We start from the raw sequence: 27,049 nt of genomic DNA, 5'->3' as shown, positions 1-27,049 counted from the left end.
AAATTTTCAGTGGCCCCTAGTCTTGTTTCTGCTGAAGTTAGACTTCAACCAGTTGTACAAAATCCTAGTCAAATCAGAAACTGGGAAGGTTTGAAGCCTAGCATCTTGCTTACCAAAAAGTATAAAAAAAGGTAAAACCATTTTTATGACCTCGAGCATGTATTTCTTAGACACTGGAGTCTGTGAAATATTAGACACTTACATCAAACTTTCTGTTTTTTTCCATTTGTCTTTCCTTTCCCCACACACTTGTCTTTTGACCTGATTTCAGTGGAACATAGGAGCTGTCAGTTCCAATCAAGTCACCTCACTCAGGACTGTGCTTTTGGCAGTGTTGAGTATCAGATACTTCTGAGGAAGAGATGTACAAGGCAAATCAGTGCTGAAGTGCTTCCCCCTCTGATGGGCTTTCCTCTTGATCATTAATATATAGAATAGGGTTCCCCAGACTAGAGATTGTATTTCCTAACTAAGTCATAACTCAGCAAAACTTCACTTCAGGAAGCAGCCCCTGCAACAGTAAGTGTTGCAATTCTGAATCCCCACACTTACTGAGAGTAGAAAAAAAAAGGGGGAAAATTTCCATCTAGAGACTCCTAAATCCCAAGACACAAGGTTAAATATCCCTTCCAGAAGATTATTAGCTCAAGACCTCCACATATTTGGAGATATAATATTCAAACTCTTTCTTTCTTCAGAATGAATACTGTAAATAAAAGCAATCATTAGATTCAGATTTCAGTTAGTCTCAAGGTTTTTTTCCATGTGATGGGTGTATCGGAGAAAACTCTTACTCCAGTATCTCAAGATGTCACTGATTCCTACACAGAGGAGAAGACCTAGGAATCGTTTAAGAAAAATCAAGGGTGTGCTGAAACTTAAGAATTCTCTCACCATTCAGCCTTGGCTATGCAGAAGTCCTTTAATCTTCAGTGTTTTTTTACTATAAAATAGATGAGGCATGCTTTATGAATTATTGCTCACAGCAGACAATCATACGCTGACCAAATTGTAAACATATCCCTCATTGTTCTTGTTGTGTACTATTTTTGTAACGTTAATGAAGAAAAAATCAAATAAACCAGGAAATCAAGGTATATTTGATTATATTCAGCAGTTCACCCCCCCACCCCCCCCACACACACACACCCCCCCCCGAACAGAAAAAGGCTGTGCAATAAGCAGTGCTGAAGTCTTTAAGTCAGCTGGCTAGAAGACTCTGCTAACTCTCGCGTGTATACTTCTTCTGTGCCCTCTCCATTACTGGAGGCTTGGAGCCACTGCTAGCCATCTGGCAGTCTCATTTCATTTTACCCATGCTATCCCATTACCTGTTAAAGCTTCCTTTTTCTACACTTCATTGCTTAGCCACTGAACCAATGTGCCAATGTGCACATAACTTGAATTGTCCAAGACATGCCTAACAAAACACAGCTTCCTTTTCTGTAATTAATACTGACCTCCTGCTAATTGGTTGCAGGGTCTTTCCACTGAAAAGTTTTAAAGTGAGACACTTGTATTATGACCAGTAGTCAGTTTTTAAAGGAAAAAAATTCTCCAGCATCCATAATTTGTGACTAAAATTTAGCACATTCCAGATACAAGCTTTGAAATGCATAGGCAGCTGGTGAAGGCACGCCATACATTCTTGTTCCTCTCTCCCTGTAAGGTGCAGACCACAAGTAGCTGTTGGCAGATTTCATCAGGCCAGTGGCACAGTAGCATACGGAGTGTTTACTCTTGTTCTGAATGCTGCGCAGTCATGACATCTGGTAGTAAAAGAAGCTATGAAAAGTCTTAATAAAATCTGCAGCTTTCTATAGGTTTTGCAAACCCCTTGAAGTTACAAGGTATCTTCAAAAAGGCATCTTCTCAGCTGTTACAGCTTCCCAACCTGTTTTATACATGGTGTTTTGTTGACAAGCCAGCCTGTGGAGCTAGAGAAATGTAACAAGGCATATTCGGAAGAAAATGATATAATTTTCCTAATTTTATTCTAGTTCCTTCCTCCTTTATTTTTATAGTCTCCACTACAGAAACACTGCATTTTAGTCAAGAGGAAAAGATTTACCATTTAAATTACCTGAATGAGCAATCAGAATAATTAAAGACATGGGAAACATACTCTACAGGATGAACATCAAGCCTGTACCCAGGTAAAATGATGTATTTTCATTACTGAGACACAAGAAAGCAGCAAAAGTGGAAGAGAATAGGTTCTGTGGGAATCCCAGTATGTAGAGCCACTGGGAACATCTCTGAAGTATTATATATTAGTGTAACAACTAGGTTTTTTCATTGACCTGAAAAGCACCTGCAGAGTTAATCACACTTTCTATCATGTGAGTGTTACTCAAGGAGACTTCACACCAGGGAACATTAAAGTGCTAGGAACAAACACAGTTAGCTTATAACAGAAAAAGGAGATACATTTGACAGCCAGAGGAAACGTGTCAGAAACTCTTAAGTGCCTTTGACACACGATAGGGTTAAGTGTGCCTCTTGGGTCATTCAAGTACCTCCTTTGTATTAGACCTTAATTGAGGCCAAGGATGAAGATAATGATTAAAATCTGCTTGGAGCTTAAAGATAAATAGTGCTTTTAACATGGTATGAGGGGCTGAATGTCCCAAATAAACAAGACTCAGAGGTGAACGGGGTGCATAAAGGGAATTACTAAGTGCAAAGCTTGTGTTGTATTGTGCAAAGCTTGCATTGTATGTGAAGTGGAGGCTTTTTTTGAAATATGGCATATCACTCTCTCTCTATTGTTGTATTTTTGGCCAGGACAGTTAGCAGTTTAGGAAAACAGGCTGATTACTATTTGTGTAACTCTTCTCAATATTCTCAATATGCTGGAATAAATTTCTGATGGAATCTATATTGTTTGGATGGTTCTGGAATTTTGTTTTGTTATTTAATCACTGGATGTTGGTAATTATACCACCAATAATCCGTTCAGTGTGTTGTTATTTAAAGTTAAAGTAACATAAGGAAGTATTTTATTTTTGCAAAAGCTTTTCCTATCTTTTATCTTTGGAAGGCCTCAACTCCCACTATTTTTCATGCATTTGTTTGTTCTAGACAAGAAAGTTTGTGAGTAATTATGAGCATCCCACCACATAAAGTAAGCCAAGAGGCTGTTGGGAACCATTTGATACTAACTGCTCGTTTCTGCTGGGGCACAGTTTATCTGTGGTGTTTACCCTTCACACATCAATCCCCATCCAAAGATCTCAGGTTCCTTGGCTGACACAAGAAATCCAGAGTAATCGCTGTGTGGTATACAGTTTGCTCTTGGGAAAATTGAGTTACTGTGGATAGAATTCAACAGAAAGAGAAAATTGACCATTTTAACTAATCAAAGATAAGTTATAAATATCAGATTATACATTTTTATGGGAAAAAAAGGTTTGTTAATGGTAATGGCAGATATTTGAAAGCTGAGCATAGTCGTTGTGTCTAGGTGGCAAGGTGAAGGTGGTGCTACCTGAAGCCCTTAAGGCAAAGCTGTTTGCAGGCTGTGTAGATGGTCTGCAGGAGATAGGCACAGCAGTCCCAAGAGGACTCTTAACTCAGTCCATGTGCAGAGTGTGCTCAGGATAGGGGAGTGATCAAGCATCGCCAGAGGGAATCTTAGAGCAAGACTTCCTTGGGGGGGAAGACTTGAATATAAATTTATCCCCAGGCAGCAATCCCAAATCAAGGGCTATAAAATCTTTTGTTCTTCCCTAGTCAGCCTCTCTATTTGCTTGCATGGGCTAAATTGATGCATAGAGCTTGGCCTTTGGAGAGCAAAAGAAGCTTGCTTTCTACATTTTACCTTGGGATGAAGGGTATAAGCATGGTTTTCTTCCTGCCACCTGTCCTTCAAATGTCCTTTGCTTGTTGCAGGAGAATTAGGTCTCACAAAGTGCATAAAGATGCACATCCAGATAGATCACTGCAGGAGTCTGTGAAATATCAGCTGAGGCGATCAGTGTGGAAAAATGCCTTTTGATGGTCAGCACTGAAGAAGAAAGTTGGGCTTCAGCAAGCCTAATCCCTGGGCATGTGAGGGAGCTTGTAACATAATACTTAGCTAATGTTGACTTTGGTAAGATAAACAGTAGATTTACTGCACCTTCCCATGCTCTGCAGGTGACAAGTGACATCACCAGCTCTGAGTAATGTCTCTGTAACGGGAAGCAGCTTGTCACTGGAGTAGTTCTGTCAGTGGACATGGAGGTGAAAAATAATTAAACATAATATATACAAAATGCTCTAATACTCTGCAGTATGTATTTTGATTGTGTTCTGCTCAAATATTAAAAACACCCTTTTACTGTGGCTTCAGAAATTTAGTAGGTCTGTTCATGTAACAAGGGCAACTTTATCTGCCTTTCCTGTATGTGCATGGTTCTTATTTGGATATTTTTTCTTTAAGAAATGGTTCTTTTCACCGTAGATGATTTTCCTTTATAAATTGTCTCCTCCTCCTGACCACAATGCCTACATTATTTCATAAGTATTTGTTATTTCTATTCAGGAAAGACTTAGAGATAGAGAGCTCCGATAAGTTTAACACTGCCTGAACACAATCCCAGTCCAAATTGCACATGGTATGTTTTCTTTCACTTAGACAAACCAGGTAGGTAAAGGACTGGATGGAAACAATGGGATAATACTGATTGGCAAGAAAAGCAACAGTGATTATGGAGCTGCGTACCTATTGCGTAGCTTTTTTTATAGGTAGCTTGGCACAGCAGTAATATAGTGGTAAGTGGAAAAGCGGTTTAACTATCTGGTATTCTGAGTCAGATAGGCAAACTCCATTGTGAACATTAGGAACAGGCAGACAATTCCTACCTGCTCTTCCCCTTTGACTATGCTGCTGTGATTTTTAGAGAAGGATTGGGAAAAGGGAACAGAAAGAGCTTTGCTAGCATTTAGAGCAGACAACACCATGGGAGAAGGCGCAGATGTGCTTATTGTATGCTTTACATTTTTTGTAAAGATCTGGCAGCACAAGCTGTGTTTCAGAAGAGACTCAGACCAGACTGTCCAGACTACAGCGGATGGGGAGGACAAGTTGTATGCTTCTCCAGCAATTTTTCTTCTTTCTGATCCAATTGTATTTCAAACAGTTCATTTCACTAGAAATAAATGTGGAATATTATAACCAATTGCAGTGTTGAAGTTTTATGCTATTTTGAGCTACATCTCTCAAATCTATTTAACTCTTCTATTGGAAGCCTCCTGTTTCAGGACTTGATCTATACTTGGACTTTCATGACTGAGCCTTTTCCAGGAATAACCATTGAAACCTTGTTTTCCGGGGCCTTTTCATAACAATTTTGGCACTTCAAGCATACTTTGTAGAAGTGTTTTTGAGCCATTGTAGAATGTCTACAACTTTAACTGCTAGACTAGCCTGTACCATAAATTAATTAAATATTCCTTAAAAATAACAATAAACTCACCAATTTTAAGAGGGCAGGAAAGAGAAAAGTGGCCAGATTTTATTTTCTTCTAGTTCCATGATATTTACTGTTCCATGATATTTGATTTATGCCCAAACACACTGCTGTTATCCTTCAATGTAATAAATACTGTAGCATCCTATTCTTTTTCACTGTGCTTCTAATACCCTCTAGACTTAAAAAAGTGTCATGGGTTCTGAAAGGAGAGAGCTCAGATGCTGCACCTAGATTTCAGGACTATATTTTGGTAGCAGGGAATAGGAATCTGCAGCTGAGCAGCTCCAAGAGTAGCTGATTTAATAAATAACTTATTATAAATATTGTGGGGTCCCTTTTTGTTGTTAGCTAGAATTCAGTAGGTGAAAAATATTCAAATGCAAATTCATTCTTGCTATTCACCAGCCTCTGTAAAGTAAAATATCTCTTCCAGTTCTTCCTACATATGTTGCCATTTAACTCTGTGTCCTTTTGTTCTCATCTGTCTCATTACCTCAAGTAGATAATTAAGCTTGGTTTTATAAAAAACCATAGCTGGTTCAGGCTTGTCATGACTGATTTATTGACTCCCAAGACTGAGGACTTTCAGCCTCAAGACTAAGATCATTTCTGGCTGCCATTCAAGGTGTTAATTCTGAGTTTTCTGGAGCATGTTTCCTATGTTTTCCCTTCAGAAAGAGCAAACAGCCCTCATTTCTTTTGCCTTTTGGTGGTGACTGAGTGGAATTTAAGATGGAATTAAAATAAAACAAACCCAAACCATCCAATGCAGAAAGTCTTGCATGTAATCATTGTGAGAAAGTTTGTGCTCTTGAAGGCAAGTAGACTATTTTAAACAAATGGAAGTGTCTAGCAGTGGGCCTCAAAAGGGAGCATACATCTCCATGAAGGATCCCAAGCTATATTCCCCTGTAACAAACTGTTTCAGCACCACCTGATAGGGTGGCATATGCCTCTGCAAGTGTGCATATCTTAGACATGTAAAGGTGCAGTGCTAAGAAAACAAAATTATAGCTCATATACACCCTTTGGTGTCCCTTAGGGACTGCCTCTCCCAGTGTCTTACTTAAGCATTTGAGCTCATCAGGGACATGAGAGCTAAACATCCTTCCAACTATTCATCCAGGGAATTGCGTTCTCAGTGAAGGGCTTTTTAACTGCAGTTTCCTTAATAGGCAGTTGTGTTCTTACCTCCTTGTCTCCTCTTTCCCCTGATTTCTAGATTTCCATCTACAAAGAGTCAGCATGGATGCAAGTGCAATCTCTGTAATGGAAAAAATATCTACTAACGGGCATCTCCTAGCTACCTCAAGTAGTAACAGAGGGATCCCATTATTTTAAGGATCATGTAACAGAAATGTTATCACATGTCTGCATATTCTAGCCACTGTTAGTGTATACTGTAATTCTCTTTTCTTATTGCTAGCAGGCATCAGGTTTTTTGTCTTATCCCAACTCAATTATTTCCCATTTTCTGATGCAGAATAGCATCAGACCTCTCTGGGCCACATTGCACAGGAGCCACATCTCGCTAGTCTTGATTACATGAGCTGTTATTTGTTGCACTTCCAAGATTTGTTTCATCTGTAGCCTTGAGATATTGTATTTAATGCCCCATTCACGTATGTATATAGTAATCATGAACTAAAGAAGTCCTCCAGAGGACTTTTTTTATTGCTCACCATGCTTTTATGATCGAAAGATGACAACGTGTCATAGTTTTCTTTTACAGTTGTGTTATAGATTGGAAATACCAGGAAAGTCCATGTTGCTTGATGACTGCATATAAATAGAGTTTACAGGTTTGCAAGTACTGCCTGCTCTGCAAACTCTTTTGGGGATTTAAAGGGTAACAAACCTGTTTTAGCCCTTGCATCACTAAAATATGGTAGTGAAATGTTACTGGCCTAATATTGTGGTTGGAGCCTTGATTGTTCCCCCTGGAGTTCCAGAGATGAACACAGAGTAGAGAGTGATCCTGGGGTTAGGCAGAAAGAGCCCCTCTATCGATAATACGACCGGAATAGGACCCAGTTTCCCTCTTCCACTTGTACGAGTCTGCAAAGCCAGCAGGAATAAGAGGTTGTAAATTTTTTTTTCCTTGTGTTAGTAAAATAAAGAAAAATGAACCTGAGCATAAAAAACCAAGCTTCATCTGTCTTTTAGATTAGAAAACACAGAAAACAAACAAACGGAAAAAGTCTTTTCCATCACATGCAATTACCCCCCTCATTTAATTCCCAGGCCCACTCACAGCCTGTGCTGCCCTGACATCAGAGTCTGTGTGTGAATAACAAATAAAGCTTTGCGTGTGCAAAGGGGAGAAGAGGCAGGGTCACAGTGGGCTCCTCAATATACATTTGCTCACAGAGCAAGGAAACGAGTGCTGTGCATTTCTGGGAGCAGGCTGTACACTTGCATGCTTTCTGCAAGAGGTAGATTTGTGGGTAAAAGTTATATTGCTTTTTGGAGCAACTCATGTAGCTGGAAAAATACCCTCTGATGGTCTGAGGCAACCAAGGGACTAAAACTTTAATTATAGCACACAGTAGAAAAGGCAAAATCAAAGGAAGCAGTAGTTTTGCAGCACATTATAATTTTCTTCCCCTTATTAATCTTTTCATCTGCCACACGCTTACCTATCTATTCCTTTACAGAATAACCACCATGTCACTGCTTCCCTATTAATATTCCCTTCTTTTTAAAGGTGCCAACCAGCTTTTTTTGTCTACCTGACTTAACATATGAAATTAAACTCAAAGGATGTGCTCTTTGCTTGTGTTTATCTTGGAAATTCACTGCTTCTTTCCTGACTCTATTGGTCCATAAACCTTGTCTCACTTATGACTTAGACCTATATCAATACTATTACAAATGTGTGACATTATTCTTAAAGTAACCCTCCAAATCCAGACCCACGGGATAATAGTCATTTTATGTCTGTAAGGAAAAGATCTCTTGTGTTAGAGGGGTACTCTTCTAAGGGCAAAACAACAACTTGAGTGAACTTTTATACATAAAAGATTTTTTTTATTTCTTTATTCTTGTTTTGTACCTTTTAGTCATTAATCTCTTCTACGGAAACTTGTCAAGTACTTTTGGAAATTGAAAAAAATATGCTGTTTCTGTGGTTACTTTTCTTATTGTTTATAACAGCAATGTCTTAAAAAAGCATCTGTGTCTCTTCCTGTGCTCTCTATCTCCTAAATCCCTTTTGCCTCCTTCCAAATGGACTATCATTCCGTTTCAGTCTGACACGTTTTTCATCTTGTCCCTTTTGCACCAGTTTTCTAGTCAATGGCTTTTGTGAAGTTTTCATGTAATGAAACCCTTCAATGTTTTAAGCATGTCTGAACATCCTGTCCTTGTCAGTAAATATGGCTGTTGCTTGTATGCGTAGCCACTGAAAAATATAGCAGTTTTTTTCTAATGTGACTTAAGCAAAACAAGACTGTTTTAAGTCACTTCTCTGGTTCAGAGTAAATTTTCCAACAAACCTGAGTTCAATAGGTCATTCCTTTTAGTTGTTCTTGAGGTACTGCGTTAATTTACCAGTAGCTTCTTTATAGCAAGGAAGTATGTGCAAAGTTCTGCCTCCCTGTTACTAGATGTGCAACAAGAGTGCCAAAGAAAGGAGTGTGAAGACAGTAATTTTCTGTCATAGCTTCTGGAAAGAGATAGGAATCTCCTATGAGGGATGCAGAGATTATTGTGAGTGGGCTTAATCACTCTATCCAATCTTCCACCTTTTCCATGGGCCATATGAGGAGGTGAAAAGGCAATGGTCTGAAGTGCCATGATTAGATGTTCTGGTGTGGGTGATGTGAATGCCTCTGAATCTATAGTGAGGTTCTGGGTTGGCATTATCTTAATTTCAGCTGAAGGTGGATTTCTACAATAAAGCTACTATTTTTTTTCCTCAGTGAACAATGAAATTCCTCACAAAAAAACCTCATCATTCCCTGATATTAGATTAGACCTGGAATGAAAGTAGACTTGCTTCAGAATTAGAATTGAATTACAGAAAGGTTTCCTGGATTGTGTCATCTCAGAATTGTCATGTTGTTGCAAAAGAGTGAGGGGAAAAAAAAAAAGAGAGAAAAGAAAAAAGAAAAAAAAAATTGATTTTCCTGGGATTTGCCTTGCTTTGTAGATTTTAGATGATATCAGCTTTTGAATTAGGAATGTCGCTGTGGCATTTAGGCCCTTGCAAGCTGTTGTGCTCATGGGAAACTGCCGAAACTGTGCAAAGAAACAGATGGAGGTGGGTAGAGGACGGATGAGGTTCCTCTCTCCCAGGAGCTCCTGCAGGACCTGTGTGATGAAGCTATAGGGAACAGGTACGGGGGTGTGGGAGAAAGTTGGGCTACCAAATCCATTCCAGAGTGGTTGCTGAGAAGTTGTCAAGAAGGTTTACTTTGAAAGGCTGTCATGGGAGTGAGCCTTGCACTTTCTCGTGCAGCTTGTGGGAGAAGCAACTTTTGGGTTCCAAATCTGGTATTTTGTGTATTTTGTTAATTAAGCAGTTAGAAATGATTACACATTACATGTTAGCAGTGCTGTAAAATGAATGTTTTGTGTGCAGGGATAAGCTGAATGTGACTTTAGACATACACTCTGATGCCATTTCTCCACTAATTACATTTACAATTTAGAGCTATCTGTAAGTAGAAGAGCTTACTATGCTGATATTTACCGACAGAAAAACTTTTCAAATCACCTTCCCATGCAGATGTTCATAAACAAGGGTATGACAGTTGGTCCATAAATCAAGTCAAGCATTTAATCATTGTTCTCTTAGGTGGCTCTTGTGTTTAAGCCTGTTTAGCTAAACACATACATTTACTTAAGATGGACTGTAAAAATAACATCTGGAAATCTTTTTCTCTGAAAGAAAATGCCAAAGGGTCTTACACAAGGATCAAGAACATTTTATAAACTGTGGCTGGGTTTTTGGAATTCAAGCTGAATAAATGTGCTGTCAGCTTTTGAGGGGATCAAGGGCCAGTATTATTTAAATGTCCTTTTTACTTGCATGGCGCTCTGCAGGGAATGTGCTCTCACCAGTGTGTTCTTACATTTCTCATTCTATAATGAGTCTCTGTTTTCATCCTTGCCACCGGGGACCCTGGCACCGTCCTGCTAGTAGCAGTAGAGTCACACTGGTGGAACTGGATGCAAAGTGCAGTCCAAAATATTTATTTTAGAATATTGTACTCTGCAGTAGACTGCCTTCAAAGGGGAAGGAGTTGCTGGGTGTTTTACGTTTTTATCTTTGCTTATAACAGTCATCTTTCTTTTATCCCTCCTTTTCCTTTTCAAGATATGTAAGATTATGAGATTCTTTCTCCACTGAAGAGTCTACTCCCCCACCCCCATTTTCTTAGAAAACCATGATAATAAGCTTGGTTTGCTCACCTTCTGAATCAGTATTACAATGCATTTTAGCTTTACTGAGTATCAGTTTGGTCACTTTGCTTTTTCATATTCAGTTCACAACATGAAGGAGAATTCTGCTGAAATTTAACAAGCCCTAGGGAAAAAGATTCAGACAAGTGCAGTCAGATTTATAAAGTGGCAGATAAAGTGGGAAAGGCTTTGCAATATTTCTGCCACATTGGGTGTTTTTTGATGGATGGGCTATATCTCATCTGTGATTTGGAATGATGTCAATTCATGTTTTGAGGGGTACCAAAACCATGGCTGTTCATTATAACACAAAACCTATAAGCTGAAAATGCTGGAAAAGGTGAGTGCAAAAATAATACACATGAATTTCTGGTCTAGGACCATAGTTATTTTGTGATTTAGTTCTCAAGAGCACAGCCTGTTTCATAATGTGAGACTGGAATTTAATCTGTGAAACCTGACTGTTTTGAGAATTCTACAAGGTGGCATGGAGCTGTTTTAATGCTTAACTGACAACAAAACATAAAGATGCTGGCCGTAATTCTACCTGAAGTAGTATACTTTCCTGTGAAGCTTGGATACATACGTTCTTGATTTAAATATCTGGACCTACACTAAGTTGTGTGAAACATAAATCTTCACAATGCTTGAATACACAGACTAAAGGAGCCAGTTGGAAACTTGCAAACAGCAAATTTATTGGTTGGGGTTTAAGTATGTGTGCTAGACTTAGAAAGAACCTTTCCTAACCTGGTCCTTCTGTCACATTTCAGCAGTGCAAAGAAGCTATAAAGCTGCCTAAAAGTGAAAGGCTGAAAATTCACTGCCATGGCAAAGGTGGTTGCGAGCCAGCATTCCATCCCTGGAGACATTCATGGCCAGGCTGGATGTGGTTCTGGGCAACCTGACCTAGTTGAAAATGTCCCAGCTCATTGCAAAGGGATTGGATTAGATGATCGCTTCCAACCCAAACTATTCTATGATTCTATGATTACGCACAGCAGGGTGGCAGAGCATGTGGCCCATTCACAGCCTTTGTTAAGTACACTTGTCCCACAAAACTCAAAACTGTTGTGAGGCCTGTTCAGCACAAATCAAAGGACACAGCAGTCACTGGCAGTCCCTGGTGCTAAAGGCCTTTTCTCTAAGCTCCCCTGCATACAGCTGTAGAACACTGGAGAACATGGCCCTCACAGCTAAGTTCAGATGGTGTTACAAAAGAAACTCACAAAAAAGACCCAAATCTGCTGACTCCGGTGAATTCATCACCCCAAGCTACATGGGTCACATCAACATTTTAAGCTATCTGCCTCATGCCAACCAGGCTGATGGCACCATCAGTCACCGTCCCATCTCTCCCACCAGAACCGCCTCAAATGATCTCTCATGTGCTTATTGTAGAGCAACATGGTTTGCTGACTGCTCCTGGTGGAGAGAAGGACAAGGGAGGGTAGATGATGTGATCAGCTCTGCCCTGCTCTCTCTTTGGTCCTGGGGTACCTGCATAAAGCTGCCTGAACCTGCCTTCACCTACCTGGTCCTCACTTACTGCTTGGAAAGCTTATTTTCTGCCTCCCTGGTGAAACTGATTTTGGGTGGTGAGCAAGCAGCTGGTTCAGAGTGCACTAGATACATCATGGTAATGATGTATCCCTATTGCAGATTATAGTCTGAAAAGTTTGATTCCCTTCAAAATTCCTGTGGAGTAGAGATGTTTCAAATGAAATATCCAGCAAATGAAAAATGCTGAAATGTCAGAACTTTGCAAACCTCTCCTAGGATCAGCATAAAAGATGCCTTTCCCCATAAATGAGGAGAGAGACAATAATAGCAAAACTTGGGAAAAATCTGCTTGCTGGCTCTGTTCCTCTCTGTGTTCAGTTGCTGGAAAAAATCACAGGCAGAACACGTGGGGTAAGACCCAATTAGCTGCTCCAGACCTGACAAGCTTTAGGAGAATCAAGCAGCTCAGACAGTGTTCTGATTTAACCACTCTGATACTCTGATCTCTGCGAGTGTCACAAGGTTAGATGCGTCCTCTCTGGTGAAGCTGGAAACTTTGAAGACTGAAAGCAAAAAGAGGACAGAAGTAGAAGGCAACTTTGGGTTTCAAGTTATAAAAAACTGGAACAAATCGTTTCAAATATTGACAATAGCTGGAATCCTTCTGCTTTAACTCTTTCCTGGTTGCCAAGTGGAGGCGCAAACATAATCCAGCACATTCATGGAAGATGTAATCCTTTGTGATTTCAGCTATTAAGGCCAAAAATAGATCTATTTTTCAGAGTGTTAGTTAATATTCTTTTATTGAAAGGCATAATTTGCCTGAATTGTCAGGTAGAATTTGAAGAAAATGGGAAATATCATTGCTACAATGTGAAGGCTTTTCACCTCTGAAACATTACATCCTCCCTCCAAAGTCTGGAGGGACTAAACTGCCAAGACAGAACATGAATTTTTTAACGTAAAAATAACACATACTTTTCTCTGCCTGTGTATGATGTCCAGCACTTGAATTGCTAGGACTAAAATTTTCCAGAGTGTTCCAGCCTCAGGCAGATATTCGACATGTAAAATTTCAGTCAAACTGTTCATGATTGGCAAAGCTAAAAGCAACTGACAACAGCATGTTGTAATAGGAAGTGTCAGATGATTTTAATAATAGATGACCTTAGCAGTCCTGCCTCCTGTTTTATCATTTTGAACAATTTTGTTGTCTAAGTCTGTGGTGTATTTGTGTGTGTGGTACTGTCTGCATTTCTTTCTTTATATTTAATACTGATAAGGTCTTCCTTCAGTTACGTTTTACATAACGTGGAGTTTCATGGGAGTAATTGCTTGTTGCAATTAAGAAGTGTTTCCACATACCTGTTCTTCATTTGCAACCTCCTTATTTATTTCACTAAATGCTTTCCAGTTTTGTATCATGGAGTAGAGTCCACAGAACCTGTCCACCTACCCCCTCCGTAAAATTCATGAGCTTTATAATGCTCCTACATAACTGCCTCTCCTCCCCAGTGAGCAATCTGATGCTTTTTCAGCAGTGATTCCTAGGTGCTACTTTATAATGTTTCTGGTGATACTCATTGTCCTATTTTTGCTGTGCTTTTATATTCCTTGGGGAGGATGGAGTGACTAATTCAGAACATGGTATACCAGGTGAGAGTCTGGCTTTTCTAAGAGGCTTACAGTATTTTTTCCCCATACTTTTTCTCTTGTCTCTTACCCAGGGTAACCTTTAATTGGCTTCCCTGGCCCCTTCAGTGCAGTGCCATCTGCCAGATCTTTACTGCATGAGCCATTCAACTGATCTTCTGAAAAGAGCCTCAACTGGGATTTGTTCTAGCCCATAAACTTTACAAAGAAACACATTTTCCCTAAAAATTTTATACAGAATCAATATAATTTGAAACCAAGTCTGACATAGCTTTAATTTGAACAAAAAGAAAAAGCCTTCTGGAAATAATGAATGTCTCTTCTGTTCATAGTGTTTATAAACCTGCATCTCGCTTAAAGAATTGTCAAAGAGAGTCACAGGTAGAGTGTTCTGATAATAAATTGTAAATACCAAAAAGGCTAATTTCTTTTCTGAATGATGGGATTGGTTCTGTGTGTGAGCGTGTGTGAAATTGCTATGCCTGTAGTTCACTGCTCTGAAATATTAGCAGGTGAACCTTTGATGAAGGCTGCCAGAAATTACAGATTAAATTTTCAAGCTGCAAGAATTTTAAGTTACAAGTTTTGCACACAACCACTAATATGATCTAAATTAAAATGTGTTATGCACAAGAGATACAAAGCCTGGATTCTTCCTTAATTGGGATACAAGGTGAACTAATTCTGTGCACGCAGTGTCACATTCTGCTTCCTGAAGTATGCTGCTCATTTATAAAGACTCCTGATTTCTTTTCAAACAAAATCTTTTCCCTGTTAAACTGGATAATGAAATATGACATTGTCAGGATGTCATCAAGGTTGCTGTTTTTTAAGGAAAAATATAACCCTTATTTTTTTCCCCATGTTGACAGACAGCCAAGAGCAATGCCTATATTTTAAACTATTTTAGAGGTACAGACATACAGGTGTTCTTGGAGAGATTCCTTCTTCCTCCTGAAAGTATATATCATCTTTTAGTCCCTTTTTTTGGTAAAGGACATGATAAGAGGTTTGTGTTTGTTAGGAAATAAAAGCTATGTCATAATGAGCCCTTTGACAAGACTCAAGAGCTTTATACAAATGTTCTAAGATTATTTTCTTTTTTGTTTGATTTGGAAGTTTCTTTTTTACCCATCTTATTTTCACTTCTTTTCTTGAAGACTTTAGGCAGTGCTGTGATTGGGCCAGCTAATGGCTGTCCAGAGAGCCCCAGCTGTTTGATAGTTGGCACGGTGTTCTCCACATGCTCTGTGCTGGTTTATTATTAGTTGAGACATGCATTTCCCCTTGCTGTAAGAGACAGGAGAGATGTAAGGAGTCACTGGGGGCCACAAGCATTAACCTAGTTCTGTGCACAGGCCCTGGAGTAACTTAGAAGAACCTCAGGAATATTTAACCCGTCCCAGCTGGCTGCCCCTGGGCTATTTGCCAAATCTAGGTTTATTAGTCTGTACCGTTCCATTGATAATGGCTCCGGCACCAAGGCCCCAGGGAGGGAGGCCTGCAAAGCAGCTGGCTACTCTGGCATCTCTAGATGCTGCTGACCTTCCTTGTACTAGAAATAAGCCCAGATGGCAGAGAGAAGGGTTTTCTGCTCTATGGGAGATGCAAAAGAAATGGAAATGAACTGAAAAAGCTAGTCATAATGTTATAATTGTTGTATGTATATTGGAAAACTTTACGTTTGTGACCCAGATGTCAAAGGATGCACAAGTGTCTGTTGAAAGTCTGAAATAACAGCTTTCAGACATATGGATGACCGTTACTTACCTTAGTGTGACACACACTCTCCTAACACTTTTTTAATGTCAATCCTCTTCTAAATTGGTCAGTGGAATAATTACTGTTCTCATATAGTGTGTTGAAGAAGGGGAATTGTTTTATAATGAAGTTAGGGGTATCCCATTTGGGATTTATCTACCAGCCATGAAGAGCACTCCAGTTAGTACCATTGCTGGCCATTTGTCCATTATGTATGGCTGCCTAAAATAGGCACTTCAGAGAGCTGGGGGGGCCCTTGTGCTTATATCATCAGGGTTTGAAAACAATCAGTCAAATTCATAGATGCAAGGGGAAGTTGAAACATTATCTTGAATTGCAGCCAATGCATCATGAAATTTTCAAACCCTGTGAAATTTGAGAAGGGGGTGATATGGTTTAGTGTGAGGTGTCCCTGCCCATGGTAGGGGGGTTGGACGTAGATGATCTTAAGGTCCTTTCTAACCCTAACGATTCTATGATTCTATGGTCAAAGGAAGCCTTAACCTAATGAAGAGATGTTTCAGAAACTATCATTATAAATACTTTTACCTCAAGCACAATATTACATTCATGAACTTGCCAGCTGCAGATGAAGACCATGCTAACATGTGGAAGCTTATAGCTTATATTTATTGATTCTTTTCTATTTATTTGTTAGTATTTGAGAACATGGATCAAAATCACAGGTGTAACAATGTAAAGAGAAATGGTTGCCTCAGTACTTTGGCTTAATTCCATGGTCTTTTTTGCCATTGTTCCTCTTATGAATGTAGGAAGAATTGTGCTTTGGATGGCACTTTCCATTCTCTTGGTTTATCTGACTTTCATCCCATACTACTTTATGTAAAATGCTTATTTTGTAAGTCACTTGCTGTGTCTGATTTTACATTGTTTGTCATCTATGTCTGTGCACAAGCTGTCTCATTACCACAGTGCACTCTTCTTCCACATATGATTACCCAAACTTCAGGCCATATCTGGCTGAGACTCCTGTGAACTCACAAACCTGTCCGGTTTGAATGGAGAGATGCTGCTCATGTCCTGAGCCTGCCATTAGCTAAGATACCTGCTTTTGTAAAGCAGCTTAGTGGTTTCTTATGGTCCTGAAGAGCTCTAGCAACTAACTCATTGTATTTGCAGTGAGAGCTAAGCACACAGGAATGCTTTAGATTTGCTGAGGTGCTGGGTGGCTTTTAAAGACAAAATCTAACAAACCAGCTTTGTCGTAGTGCATTGGAGTTTAATTAAGACAGCAATTTTTATGGACGCTCAGGAGCATTACTTGCTGCTATTAACTCTGGTCCCTTTTCATATCATGTTTGATGTAGCATAGTATTTCTCAATACAGGATTCTTAGTTAATTCTTAACCAATAAACAGTTTATTAATTCACCAAGTACCGCTGTATTACTTACTCAGCAGTTAGTTCATCAAATTCAAATCCAACAGGTGTTCTGTCCATGCACAGAGCCTAGTGTCCTACAAGTTACTGCCATAAACTCTGTGGAGGTCACACAGTTCTAGTAGAGGATAATGCAAAATAGCAAGATTTATTACATTAATTTATAGGCAGCAAATCTTTACTACATCTAGTGTACTTACCCTCCTTCCAATACTCTGTGTGGTAAATATAAAATAGTTTTAAGAATTTGGACTGTGCTACTTAAATGGTTTTACATGAAAGAAACTTGGAAAATAGTACAAGGAACTGTTATTTAACATTATAGTTTAGGTCCATCTTACTCCTGTTTGCTAGGCTTTTAAAAGAGAAGCATGCATACAGAGCAACTTGGTTAAGAGTTTGAAATATCATCACTCAAGATTTTCCAGCTGATTTCACAGGACAACTTTCTGTCATCTCCAGTAATGACACCAAGAGAAATACATCCCATGCAATAAAGCTTATTGTTTTTTGCATCCAAAAATAAACCTAAAGGAGGCAGAGAACTCCCCCTGGCTTAGGAAGCCCCTGAGCTGCAGAGTTTTTGAGACTGGGAGATCATTATATAGAGATTTCACTTCAGGATTGTCCTGTTCTGGTACTGAACAAAATTTTCAGTTAGAGGCAGATTTCTGGGCTAGAGGGCTGGAAGGATCTTTCAGTATAGCAAAGCCCAGTTTTTCTTATGTTTCTGCAAGAACTTGCCCATGCAGGTGATATGACTTTCTGGACTGTACAGCTTCTTTCCAGTTTTGGCAAGGCCGTTATTACTCCTGTGACCTTGGCAAGGCAAGGAGAGTGTTTGTATGCATTCCACAGATTGAAGGATCCACAGGGTAACTCCAGTTTAATAGCCAGAACCTCTTTCACAATGCATGAGAAAAATTAGTCCCTTTTGTTTTCATTTGGGAAATGTTTGAGGGAATGTCTGAATTTCATTCCTTTCTCCCCCCATTTTCTCTGAGGTCACATTAATATCCAGAAGATGTATTTTACCATCTTTTACACATTGAGGCTTTTTATGTTTCATCTACGACAAGGGTTGTATTTCAGTATTAGCCTAGCTTGAGAATTGAATTTTTTGCTATTTCTCCAGCTTTTTTCCAATATTCATTTACATCTTAAGAGCTTATATCCTCCAATAACCTTTTTTTTTAATTATTTTTCTGCCTGTTCAAATGCCTCTCAAATTTCTGGAATACAGCACTGCTGTTGATAGCAAGCACATAAAAATTTATTAACAGTTCCTAGGTCATCTGACCAAGTTTTATTTTTTTTTTCTCATCTTCTAGAGCTTTTAGGTGAAAGATGATCTTGTTTTTAAGGAACATAGCAAAGTCTTACTTTAGGAAGAGGTTCATTAAGCAACACTGAACAGCTTCCAATGGAGGGAGCTTAGAGAGACTACTTCATTTGGCTAAAATTAGCCTTACTGAACAGCCCACCATGATGAGTCCAAAACTGAAGGAAGAAAATGAAGAAGTGCAAAACTGGAGAGGGTTGTCCCAGTCAGTGTGTAGTGAGTGTACAAAGACTTTTGAAAGTCAGGAAATAACAGCTGTGCACATTTTACATTGCATAAGCAATGTATTACCTTGCATCTTGCATGTGGTTCAGTCCTATATTTTAAAAACCCAGCTTTTGCAGCTATTGACTGAGGCTCAGGTGGCAGTGTGCAGAATATGCAGTCTTGTTATTTTCTTCACAATGAACTTGTGACTGACCCCATACGAAGAAGTGATTTATTCATGAGGAGATGGAAGAAGCCCATTATTCCTGTTGCAGGGTGTGGTTCTTAAGTAACCGGGACTTTGGGAAGGTCAGGACTCTGGATATCATGAAGTGCTATAAATTCATGAAAACTTAAAAATCCAGTCACTGGTCAAAACAGCCTGTAGACAAAGCATGGACCTGTGACACAGAAGTTCCAAGCAATAATATTGTCTGTTCAGCTTTCCCTCTCCTTCATCTCCTTCCGTGCATTTCTCTTGATTTTTCTCTACCTTTTTCCTTCTTCCCATTTTTCTGGTTTTTTCCTCTGTCAGTTTTCACCTCCACAAGTTTTCACCACAACGGCAATGGGGTTTTACACATGGAAGAGCAGCTGATTGTGGATAGAGACTAAGATTAGTCAATTTTGTCTGACTTAGCTTCTTACACATGCAGCTGTCAGATGTGAAAAACTGACAAATCGTCATCGGACTCCCTCAACATCAAGTCCTGAGTTTTCAGGCTTGCCTGACAGGTACTTCTTTGCAGAGCTATTCTAAGGGGAAACTAAATAGATTTACCATGGACAGGTAGTGTCTGAGAGCCCTTTGAGGTCAAAATGGCACACTGATGGCTGTCCATAAGCAGAAAGAGTAATCGAAATAACATTACAGTGACATTGTAGATTCTTTACACAACAACATTGAAGCTACATCTTGGGAGGAGAGTGGCATCTACTGTAGTAACAGTTTGTATTATTATTATTTGCTATTCTCTCCTCTTATTTGCATTGCATTAGAAGCTCTAAACAAGATTGAGGTCCTGTTGTGCCAAGCAGTGCAGCAATAAAGAATGAACCAAGAGTGATTCACCCCGTGATTTGCTTGTAAAAAGAGAAGGTGGTTTTCTTTAATTTAGTCTTTGTCATGTATATCACTCTAAATAAAGTGTTTGTTGTGTGATTTTGTGAGCAAGGATCAATAGGAGGCCAGATTTGCTTTTAGTTCTTTCAGCTACAGCATAGCCAGCTCTGAGGAACAGCATCTAAGGTTTTGGGATTGTGTGCTGTGAACTATGTGCAGACACAGATCTTTCTTTAAAAAGGAAAAAGTACAGTAATACAGCCCTAAAGCTTTGTTAGTGATACATGTATCAAAGAGGTAATTTTCAAGTGGCAAGTGTTTTGATTATGCTACAAGAGCCTTGTTTATGAAGTGGGTCTGGCAGACACTGTAGTGTTCATATAAATTATTACTCAGTTTATTATTAATTTAAACATTCATTGAGATTCCCCCTCACCTCCTGTTTTTGTCAAAATTTCCTTAGAGACTTGTTTTTGCTACAGTCCAGGCTCTATTTCACAGAATATAGCTCTCGCTGAATGGTATTAGGGTGGATCCCTGGCCAACTGAGAAAGCTGGTGATGAAGGAGATGATTTCCTGCCCCTCCTTCATTCACTCCCTTCCGCTCCTCCAAATATAAACACGTATGCAGGCAAACAGACACACACACACACACATGCACGTTGGTGCTATGTGCCTTACTCCTGTTGTGCAGTAGTCCTGTGCCCACACGGAGCTTCATCAGTTGGGTTTGTACAGTGCTTATTTAAAGGCATCTGCCCATGTCTTTAACATTTAGTTCTTCAAAAATTCAGGGCTGGATGAGCACCTTACAAAGATATCTCTGCCCTTGCAGTTACCTTCTCAGGATTTTAAAAGGGGCCTCAGTCAGAGGTTCTATAACCATATTCCTTTGTAGCAGCTCTGCAGAGACAAAGATCACATGCCAAACAGATGGTGAAATAAAAAAAGCAGAAATAAAATTTGTAGTCGTGTTGATAAGGTGAATAAGGAACAGCTTTCACGATTTCTCAGGATGAAGTAACTAGAAGATATGCTTGGAACTGCCAAATACCTTGTTTTGCCAAAGCAAAGGAAGCATGTTTCCCCACTCTGTTACCACCCTGATACCAGCACACTGTGAAAGCCAGAGATATAAACAGGTTCCAACAGTTTCAAAGTACAAATAGGTGCACAGTGGGTTTTAGTGAAAAAGTATGAATCAAGTCATGTGGAATAGGTGCCTCCTAGAAAGGATCGTTCATCTGTGATCTCTACCACGGGCAATGTGTAATCACTCCATGTATACAAGCTAAAAATAGTTTGGTCTTTACCTGCCTATTATTTAATCTGATGCCCTGGGAATCACTGTCCACTATCACATGGTCCTTGCTCTGGGGCAGGATGATAGTGGTTATGCTGATCAAATGGAAGAGCTGTCAGACTTCCTCCCTGTCTTTTTTTTTATTGGAATGTGTCTGGAGGTTTACCATATAATCCAGCATCTATTTTAGAAACAGAGAAGTCTAGAAGTTTAATGACTTCCCAATGTCCATCTCAAACTGTACAAGGAGATGTACTGGAAGATGCTGGTGGCTGCCACACTGCTCCGTTCCAAGGTCTGGCTCTTTGAGGTTGCTAACAGTGCTTCACAACAGGGCTCCTGCTCTGGATCAACACCAAATTAAATTGGTGCATCTCGTTGGAACATCAGTGATTTGGTGCCCTACTGCCACTCCCACTTTTGTCTTTTATTTTTTCAAGTGAGGAAGGCTTGTTACACTGAGAGAAGCCCTTTAATACTGACCAATTGAGTCATTTCCACCAAAAGCTTCCCGAAGCCCAAAAGATGGTAAGATTTGAATGACCAGGGAAACCAGTGATCATGCTTTGATCTGTAGCTTGCAGCTGAATATTCGTTCTTAACTGCTGATACAGAAAAAAGGAGACCAACATGAGCAGAAACACACTGGCAGACCATACAGTTTTGAGGGAGAATTTCAGATAAAAATGCAATGTGTTTTTAGAATAAAACCCCTTTTCATATTCTGATAAGGAACTTCCTTAATTTCAGAGAAAAAAACCCACAACACTAACTACCCTTTCTCTGCTACTGCCAAGTAATACATATAAACATATGTATGTATTTATGTATATATATATGTGTTTTAAGGGAGTCAGACAGTGCATTAGATTTGCCGTTTTTCAGGAAAGCTTGAGTCTCAGCTTTTAGAAATCAGCTCTATCTTAAGTCTCAAAATACTCAGTAATGGTATTTCAGAAGTACGTGATCAAATCCCTAGTCTCAAGAAGCTTTTCTTTTTTCCTCCACAGAAAACAAAGTTTAATGAACATCTTACTACAACTATTACCATCTCTGTCCTAATCCTTGCAGTGCATGTTGGTAGGCAACTCTGTTCCTGGAAGCAGATCTTTTTTATCTTGCAACTTTATCAAAAACTAGACTTTTTTTCTTAGGTGTAACATTATGACTCAGCAAATTATGACTCAGCAAATTATGACTCAGCAGAGGGATTGGACTAGGTGACCTCTGAAGGTCGCTTCCAACCCAACTATTCCATGATTCTGTGGCAAACCTTTCCTTTTTTTTGTTTGTTTGTTTGTTTGTTTTGTTTTATGGTTTTTTTTTGGGGGGGGGATTGGTTTTGGGGTTGGTTTGTTTGGGGTTTTTTGGGTGTTTGTTGTTTTTATTGTTGTTGTTTTGTTAGCTGTTTTGCTCTCAGATCATTGTTTTGAGCATTCACTCTTTGTGTTCAGCCAGCAGGTCTGAGCCACATGGCTAACAATGTTCATGGTGGAAATTTTCCATGTGTGCGAGCAGGGGCACACAAACAAATCTGTGTTTGCACACATGGGTGTTCTTATGCATCCAACAGAAACACAATTTGGCAGCTGTCATAAAATACCACAGGAACAATTGGCAGTTACAGGCAAAACAAATGACACATCCAAAGTCTGAGACTTATAGAAGGGATTATACTCTTAAAAAATAATATTGAGCAGATATATGACTTGTGGTAAGGGCTGGAGGAAATGTGGTGTTAACTTAATATTGGTGGTGGAGTGCAATCCCCCAAAGCAGTGTTGGCAGAAGTATGCATCCACTTTATTTGGGCAGAGCAATAACATGACAAAACCGAAAGGTGATTCAAACAGCAGCTGTTGCCAAAGAAGGAAAGAAGGATGCTTCTCAAAAATTGTGTGGCTCTTTTTATGTTGTTGTTCCTGCAAAGTTCCAACAAAGTTGTTCCTGCACCTGCAGAACAGAAACTAATAAAAACAACTCTTTTATACTACATATTGTGTTTGAATATAGTTATCCTTAAAAGGATTGTATTGTTTTATTTTTCCAGACTCAAAGATTTAACGTGAAATGTAATGTTCTTATATTCTACTTGAAAGAAAAAGGAGCTTTAAAAACTACTCCAAGCGTTTAAGAAGATTTTTCTTCTTGCCTCTCTGACTGCCAATTCCAGATATTTGTTCTTCAGAGGTTTTCACTGATCTCCACCATGCCAATTTCTACTTATATGAAAGAAGAATTAACTAGTTTTGCCAAATTTAGGCAGAGCATGGACTTGAAATGTTGAAGTTCAGTGCTTTTGCTTTTTTGTATAAATGTATGAATTTTTAAAGCTTATGTGCAGTATCCACAGGGACTTTAACTTGAACAGCATGTGCTTTTCAGTTCTTAAAGTTCTTTATCATCTCTGATTACTTTCCATTTTAATGATTTCATTTATTAATTATTTATTAAAATTTTTCAATTGTAAACTTTCTCTCTTCTTCCAAGTTAGTTTTTATAATTCCAAGAGATCATAAACCCTTACCTAGCTGCATAAATATATAAATAGATCCCTTCAAAAATAATGCTATGATCACTGAAAGCATTAAATATTACTGTTTAACTCAGCAGATGTGTACTATATAAATTTAATATATCTATGTGTTTAGTGTAGCATATTCATGTTTACTATATATTAATAATCATATATACAAATGGATCTGTTAAAAAACATGTGTGTGATGGGTTGATTCCAATTTTTTGTAATCCTGCATAACTCAATCAGTGTCTTTGATTCTGAAGACAAACAAATTTACCAGTAAGTTCAAAGGAAGTTGTCTCCAGCTCTAACTCTGGTGTCCTGGTCCTGCTCCAAATAGGCATTATGCCAGGACATGGAGCAAACTGCAGTGGTGGTACTGATGGATGATTGTCCCCTGTCCCCAGACAACAGTTACATATCTAACTTCTATTATTGCACCACTGGGTAGCTTTAATATAGTTAAACTTGGGACTTTTCTGGATCCTATCACAGATGTGGCAAATTTGTTGACTTTCCATTACAGTGACTTTATCAGTTCCCTTTTCTCTGCACCTCAGAGTCCAGAACAGTATTTCCTTCGGACACTCTATCTGTAGGCTCTCTTCTTGGTTTGTCAGCAACATGCAGGTGGCATGCATCAGCTTCTCCGTAGATGCAAGCACCACCAATCTCTTCAGAGATCTGAACAAGATTTTCACTGTTCAGAAATCCAGCTGACTTTTTTATCATTGCAATGCACAGTAATAGTTTCTAGTACTCAAAGAATAATTTTCATTTCCAGGATGCTCTACAAATGGTACCTGTGAATCCTCTCAGTGCTCATATGATGCAAGAAAGCATTTCATTCTCAGATTAACACACTGGGAAACTGAAGCAACTTAATCAAGAGAATGGAGAAAATAAACCTATCCTGTTTAAAAGTTGTTTATACCTTCAGTAGTCTTATTACTGACATTAACAGGTCAATTAGCAGGGTTTGGATTAGTGCCTGCAAGATACGGAATTAGAGTCCAAGAATTATTGACTGAGTCCTCTTCAATATGCCTAAACAGAGTCACCTTTTGGAGGCATGGAGTCCTGGCACACCTAGAAGGATATTTCATGAGTGTTGACCCTCAGCACTCTATTCATGCTCTTGTGGATTGATTCCAGTTGTAAAACAAAATAATGGCAAGGTCATGTTCTTAACACAAGCAAAGTCACTTATAAAGTCACGTTTCCTTGGATGTGCCAGCAGTAACTGGCAAATAATTTTCTTCCCCTTAAACCACAAACCTGCTTTGATTGGCATACAACCTTGTATTGGTTCCCCCTCCTAGCTTCTTTCAAGGCCATGTTCTTGGTGTTTGTGGACATGATTTCATTGTTGCTATCACCCTTAGATTTGTTGTTCTCTCCATCTATACCACTGCAAAATGAATATTCAGAAAACTGTAGCTTATTTGAACCTTCTATCTTTGTTTTGGGTGAGAGCCTGTGTCTGTGATTTAGGCAGAGTTTAATGTTTCGGTTCACTGCTCCTGTAGATAAATTAAAATGTATCTAGTAGTTGTTTTAAAGAGAACAGCAATGGTTAAATACAACTTGCAGCAGTCACCAGATGACAATGTTCATCCTTGGCTGTCACATGGGCCTGAAAGAGACTTGGCCTTCTGTCCATTTTTTGGTAGATTTCCACTTGTTCCATCCTTGCCCCAGAACGTTGTGTGTCTATTATGGATATTGGATTTAATAGGAAATTTCTATCTGGCTAGGACTGTAGCTGATCCTACATTTGTCCAAAGGGAGGAGTGAGATGCCTCCCTTGGCATCTCTCTAGTGCCAGTTTTCCCTAATCCTAGGAGATGACTCGGATGACTCGGTGTGTTGAGTTCTATTGTGGTGCTGCGGGGCTCTGCGGGCTGTGTTAGCAGCTAGTAGTAATAATGGACTTCCACCCACAGCAGGAGAGTGCTGCACAGAATGGCCCACTGTGACTGTCAGAAGTCTGACTTTTAAAAATGAGATCAAGCAAATAAGCATAGCCTAAAGACTTTTTAGAATTGTATGTTGCCCTTTCACCTCTGACTTTATCTTCCAGCCTTTGCTAACCATGAATATTTAATATGGCCACCACTGCATCTTGCGGAATAAATGGCAGGCTCTGAGTTTCAAAACTTAATCTGAAAAGCAATGCATGTACATCAATACAGGAAAAAAATCATCACACCCAGAGCAAATCCTTTTTCATAAGCCCACTTATTAAAAAAAGTAATGTAATATCATGAGTTTTCATTAATACTAGTCTTCAATAAGCCTAAAGCAAATCCTTGCTTGCTGTGTGCTTGCTACGCTTGTTGTACAGAACTGCCTGAAAGTGATGAAGGTTCAATCAGTGTGTGGAGAGCAGGGAGCATGCGGCTGAGATAGATACAAGCTCTATTTGAGTAGAGGTTCTCAATCCTCAGTTGTCTTTCCTGGAAAAGATGATTATGGATGTTTTACAGGAATAATAATGCTAATTTTCAGCCCTCACAGAGTGCTTTGCACCTGCAAAATTCTATAAAAATGTGAGCTGGTCCTTGCCAGTAAGTGACTATTATTGCACCTGTTTTGAGGATGCAGAAGGGAGGAAAGGTCAGTGGGCTGACCCAGGGTCACATAGGTTCTCAGCAGCAGATTTAGAACAAAGGAACAGGCCTCTCTGGTCACACTGATCATGCTGCCATGCAGCAAATGTAATTCAAATTTAATATATATATATTTAGTCCTAGAAAAGAATTTTTTTCCTCTTTGCTTCTTCAAAATAAATGTGCTCCCAAGCTACCAAATCCCACGTTTATATGTATCATTAAATGCTTTCCAGTTGCTAGCCAGAAAACTCAGCAGAAAACCTGTAGAACACCAAAGTAACTCTTCTTTTAAATAATTGATGATGCCAAATAGCAGCAGTGTTATGCCAACAAAGAAATCGGTCTCTCAAAATATTTTATTCATTATGCCTCAAGAAACCCAAAGTCTTGTTTTTAACGAAAGCAATTTTCAGAAGTTGGCTCTCAGTTAATCTGAAACATCTGCTTATTACAATTCTTGGTGTTAGAGCACTGGTGCTCCCAAGTAAATTTTTCAGCTTTAAATAATACGTATGGAAGTCTTGGCAGAGAGATGAGGAAGGAGAGAGTAGCATTTGCCAAATGTACATTTTACTTTATAGGGCTGTAGTGCTATATTTTAATAATACATGTGTGGAAGAGAATCTACTAATCCGATTAAATAACAGGACAAGAAGGAATTAATTCCAAGGTTCAAAAAGACCCCATTCTATTCAGCTGAAACTTTATATTCCAGGGTAAAATGGTTAGAAGTCTTGGCTAACTATACTGCTATAAAACAGCCAGAAACAGATCTTTCTCTGAACTGTTCATAAATCAAGGTCACTTATGT

General features: G+C 39.1%; 1 protein-coding gene across 8 annotated transcripts in view; it reads left to right on the top strand.

Annotated features, from left to right (window-relative positions):
* The window catches only part of ENOX1 (ecto-NOX disulfide-thiol exchanger 1), a 371,562-nt gene that overhangs the window by 239,794 nt on the left and 104,719 nt on the right, over positions 1-27,049 (top strand). The gene's annotated exons all lie outside the window — the stretch shown is intronic.

Source organism: Pezoporus flaviventris, unplaced genomic scaffold (genome assembly GCF_033815535.1).
Source record: "Pezoporus flaviventris isolate CSIRO_AGI_PZ_B2104156 unplaced genomic scaffold, CSIRO_AGI_Pfla_v1 ptg000025l, whole genome shotgun sequence".
Classification (NCBI taxonomy): Eukaryota; Metazoa; Chordata; class Aves; order Psittaciformes; family Psittacidae; genus Pezoporus; species Pezoporus flaviventris.
This window is presented reverse-complemented; position numbering and strand designations above follow the sequence as displayed.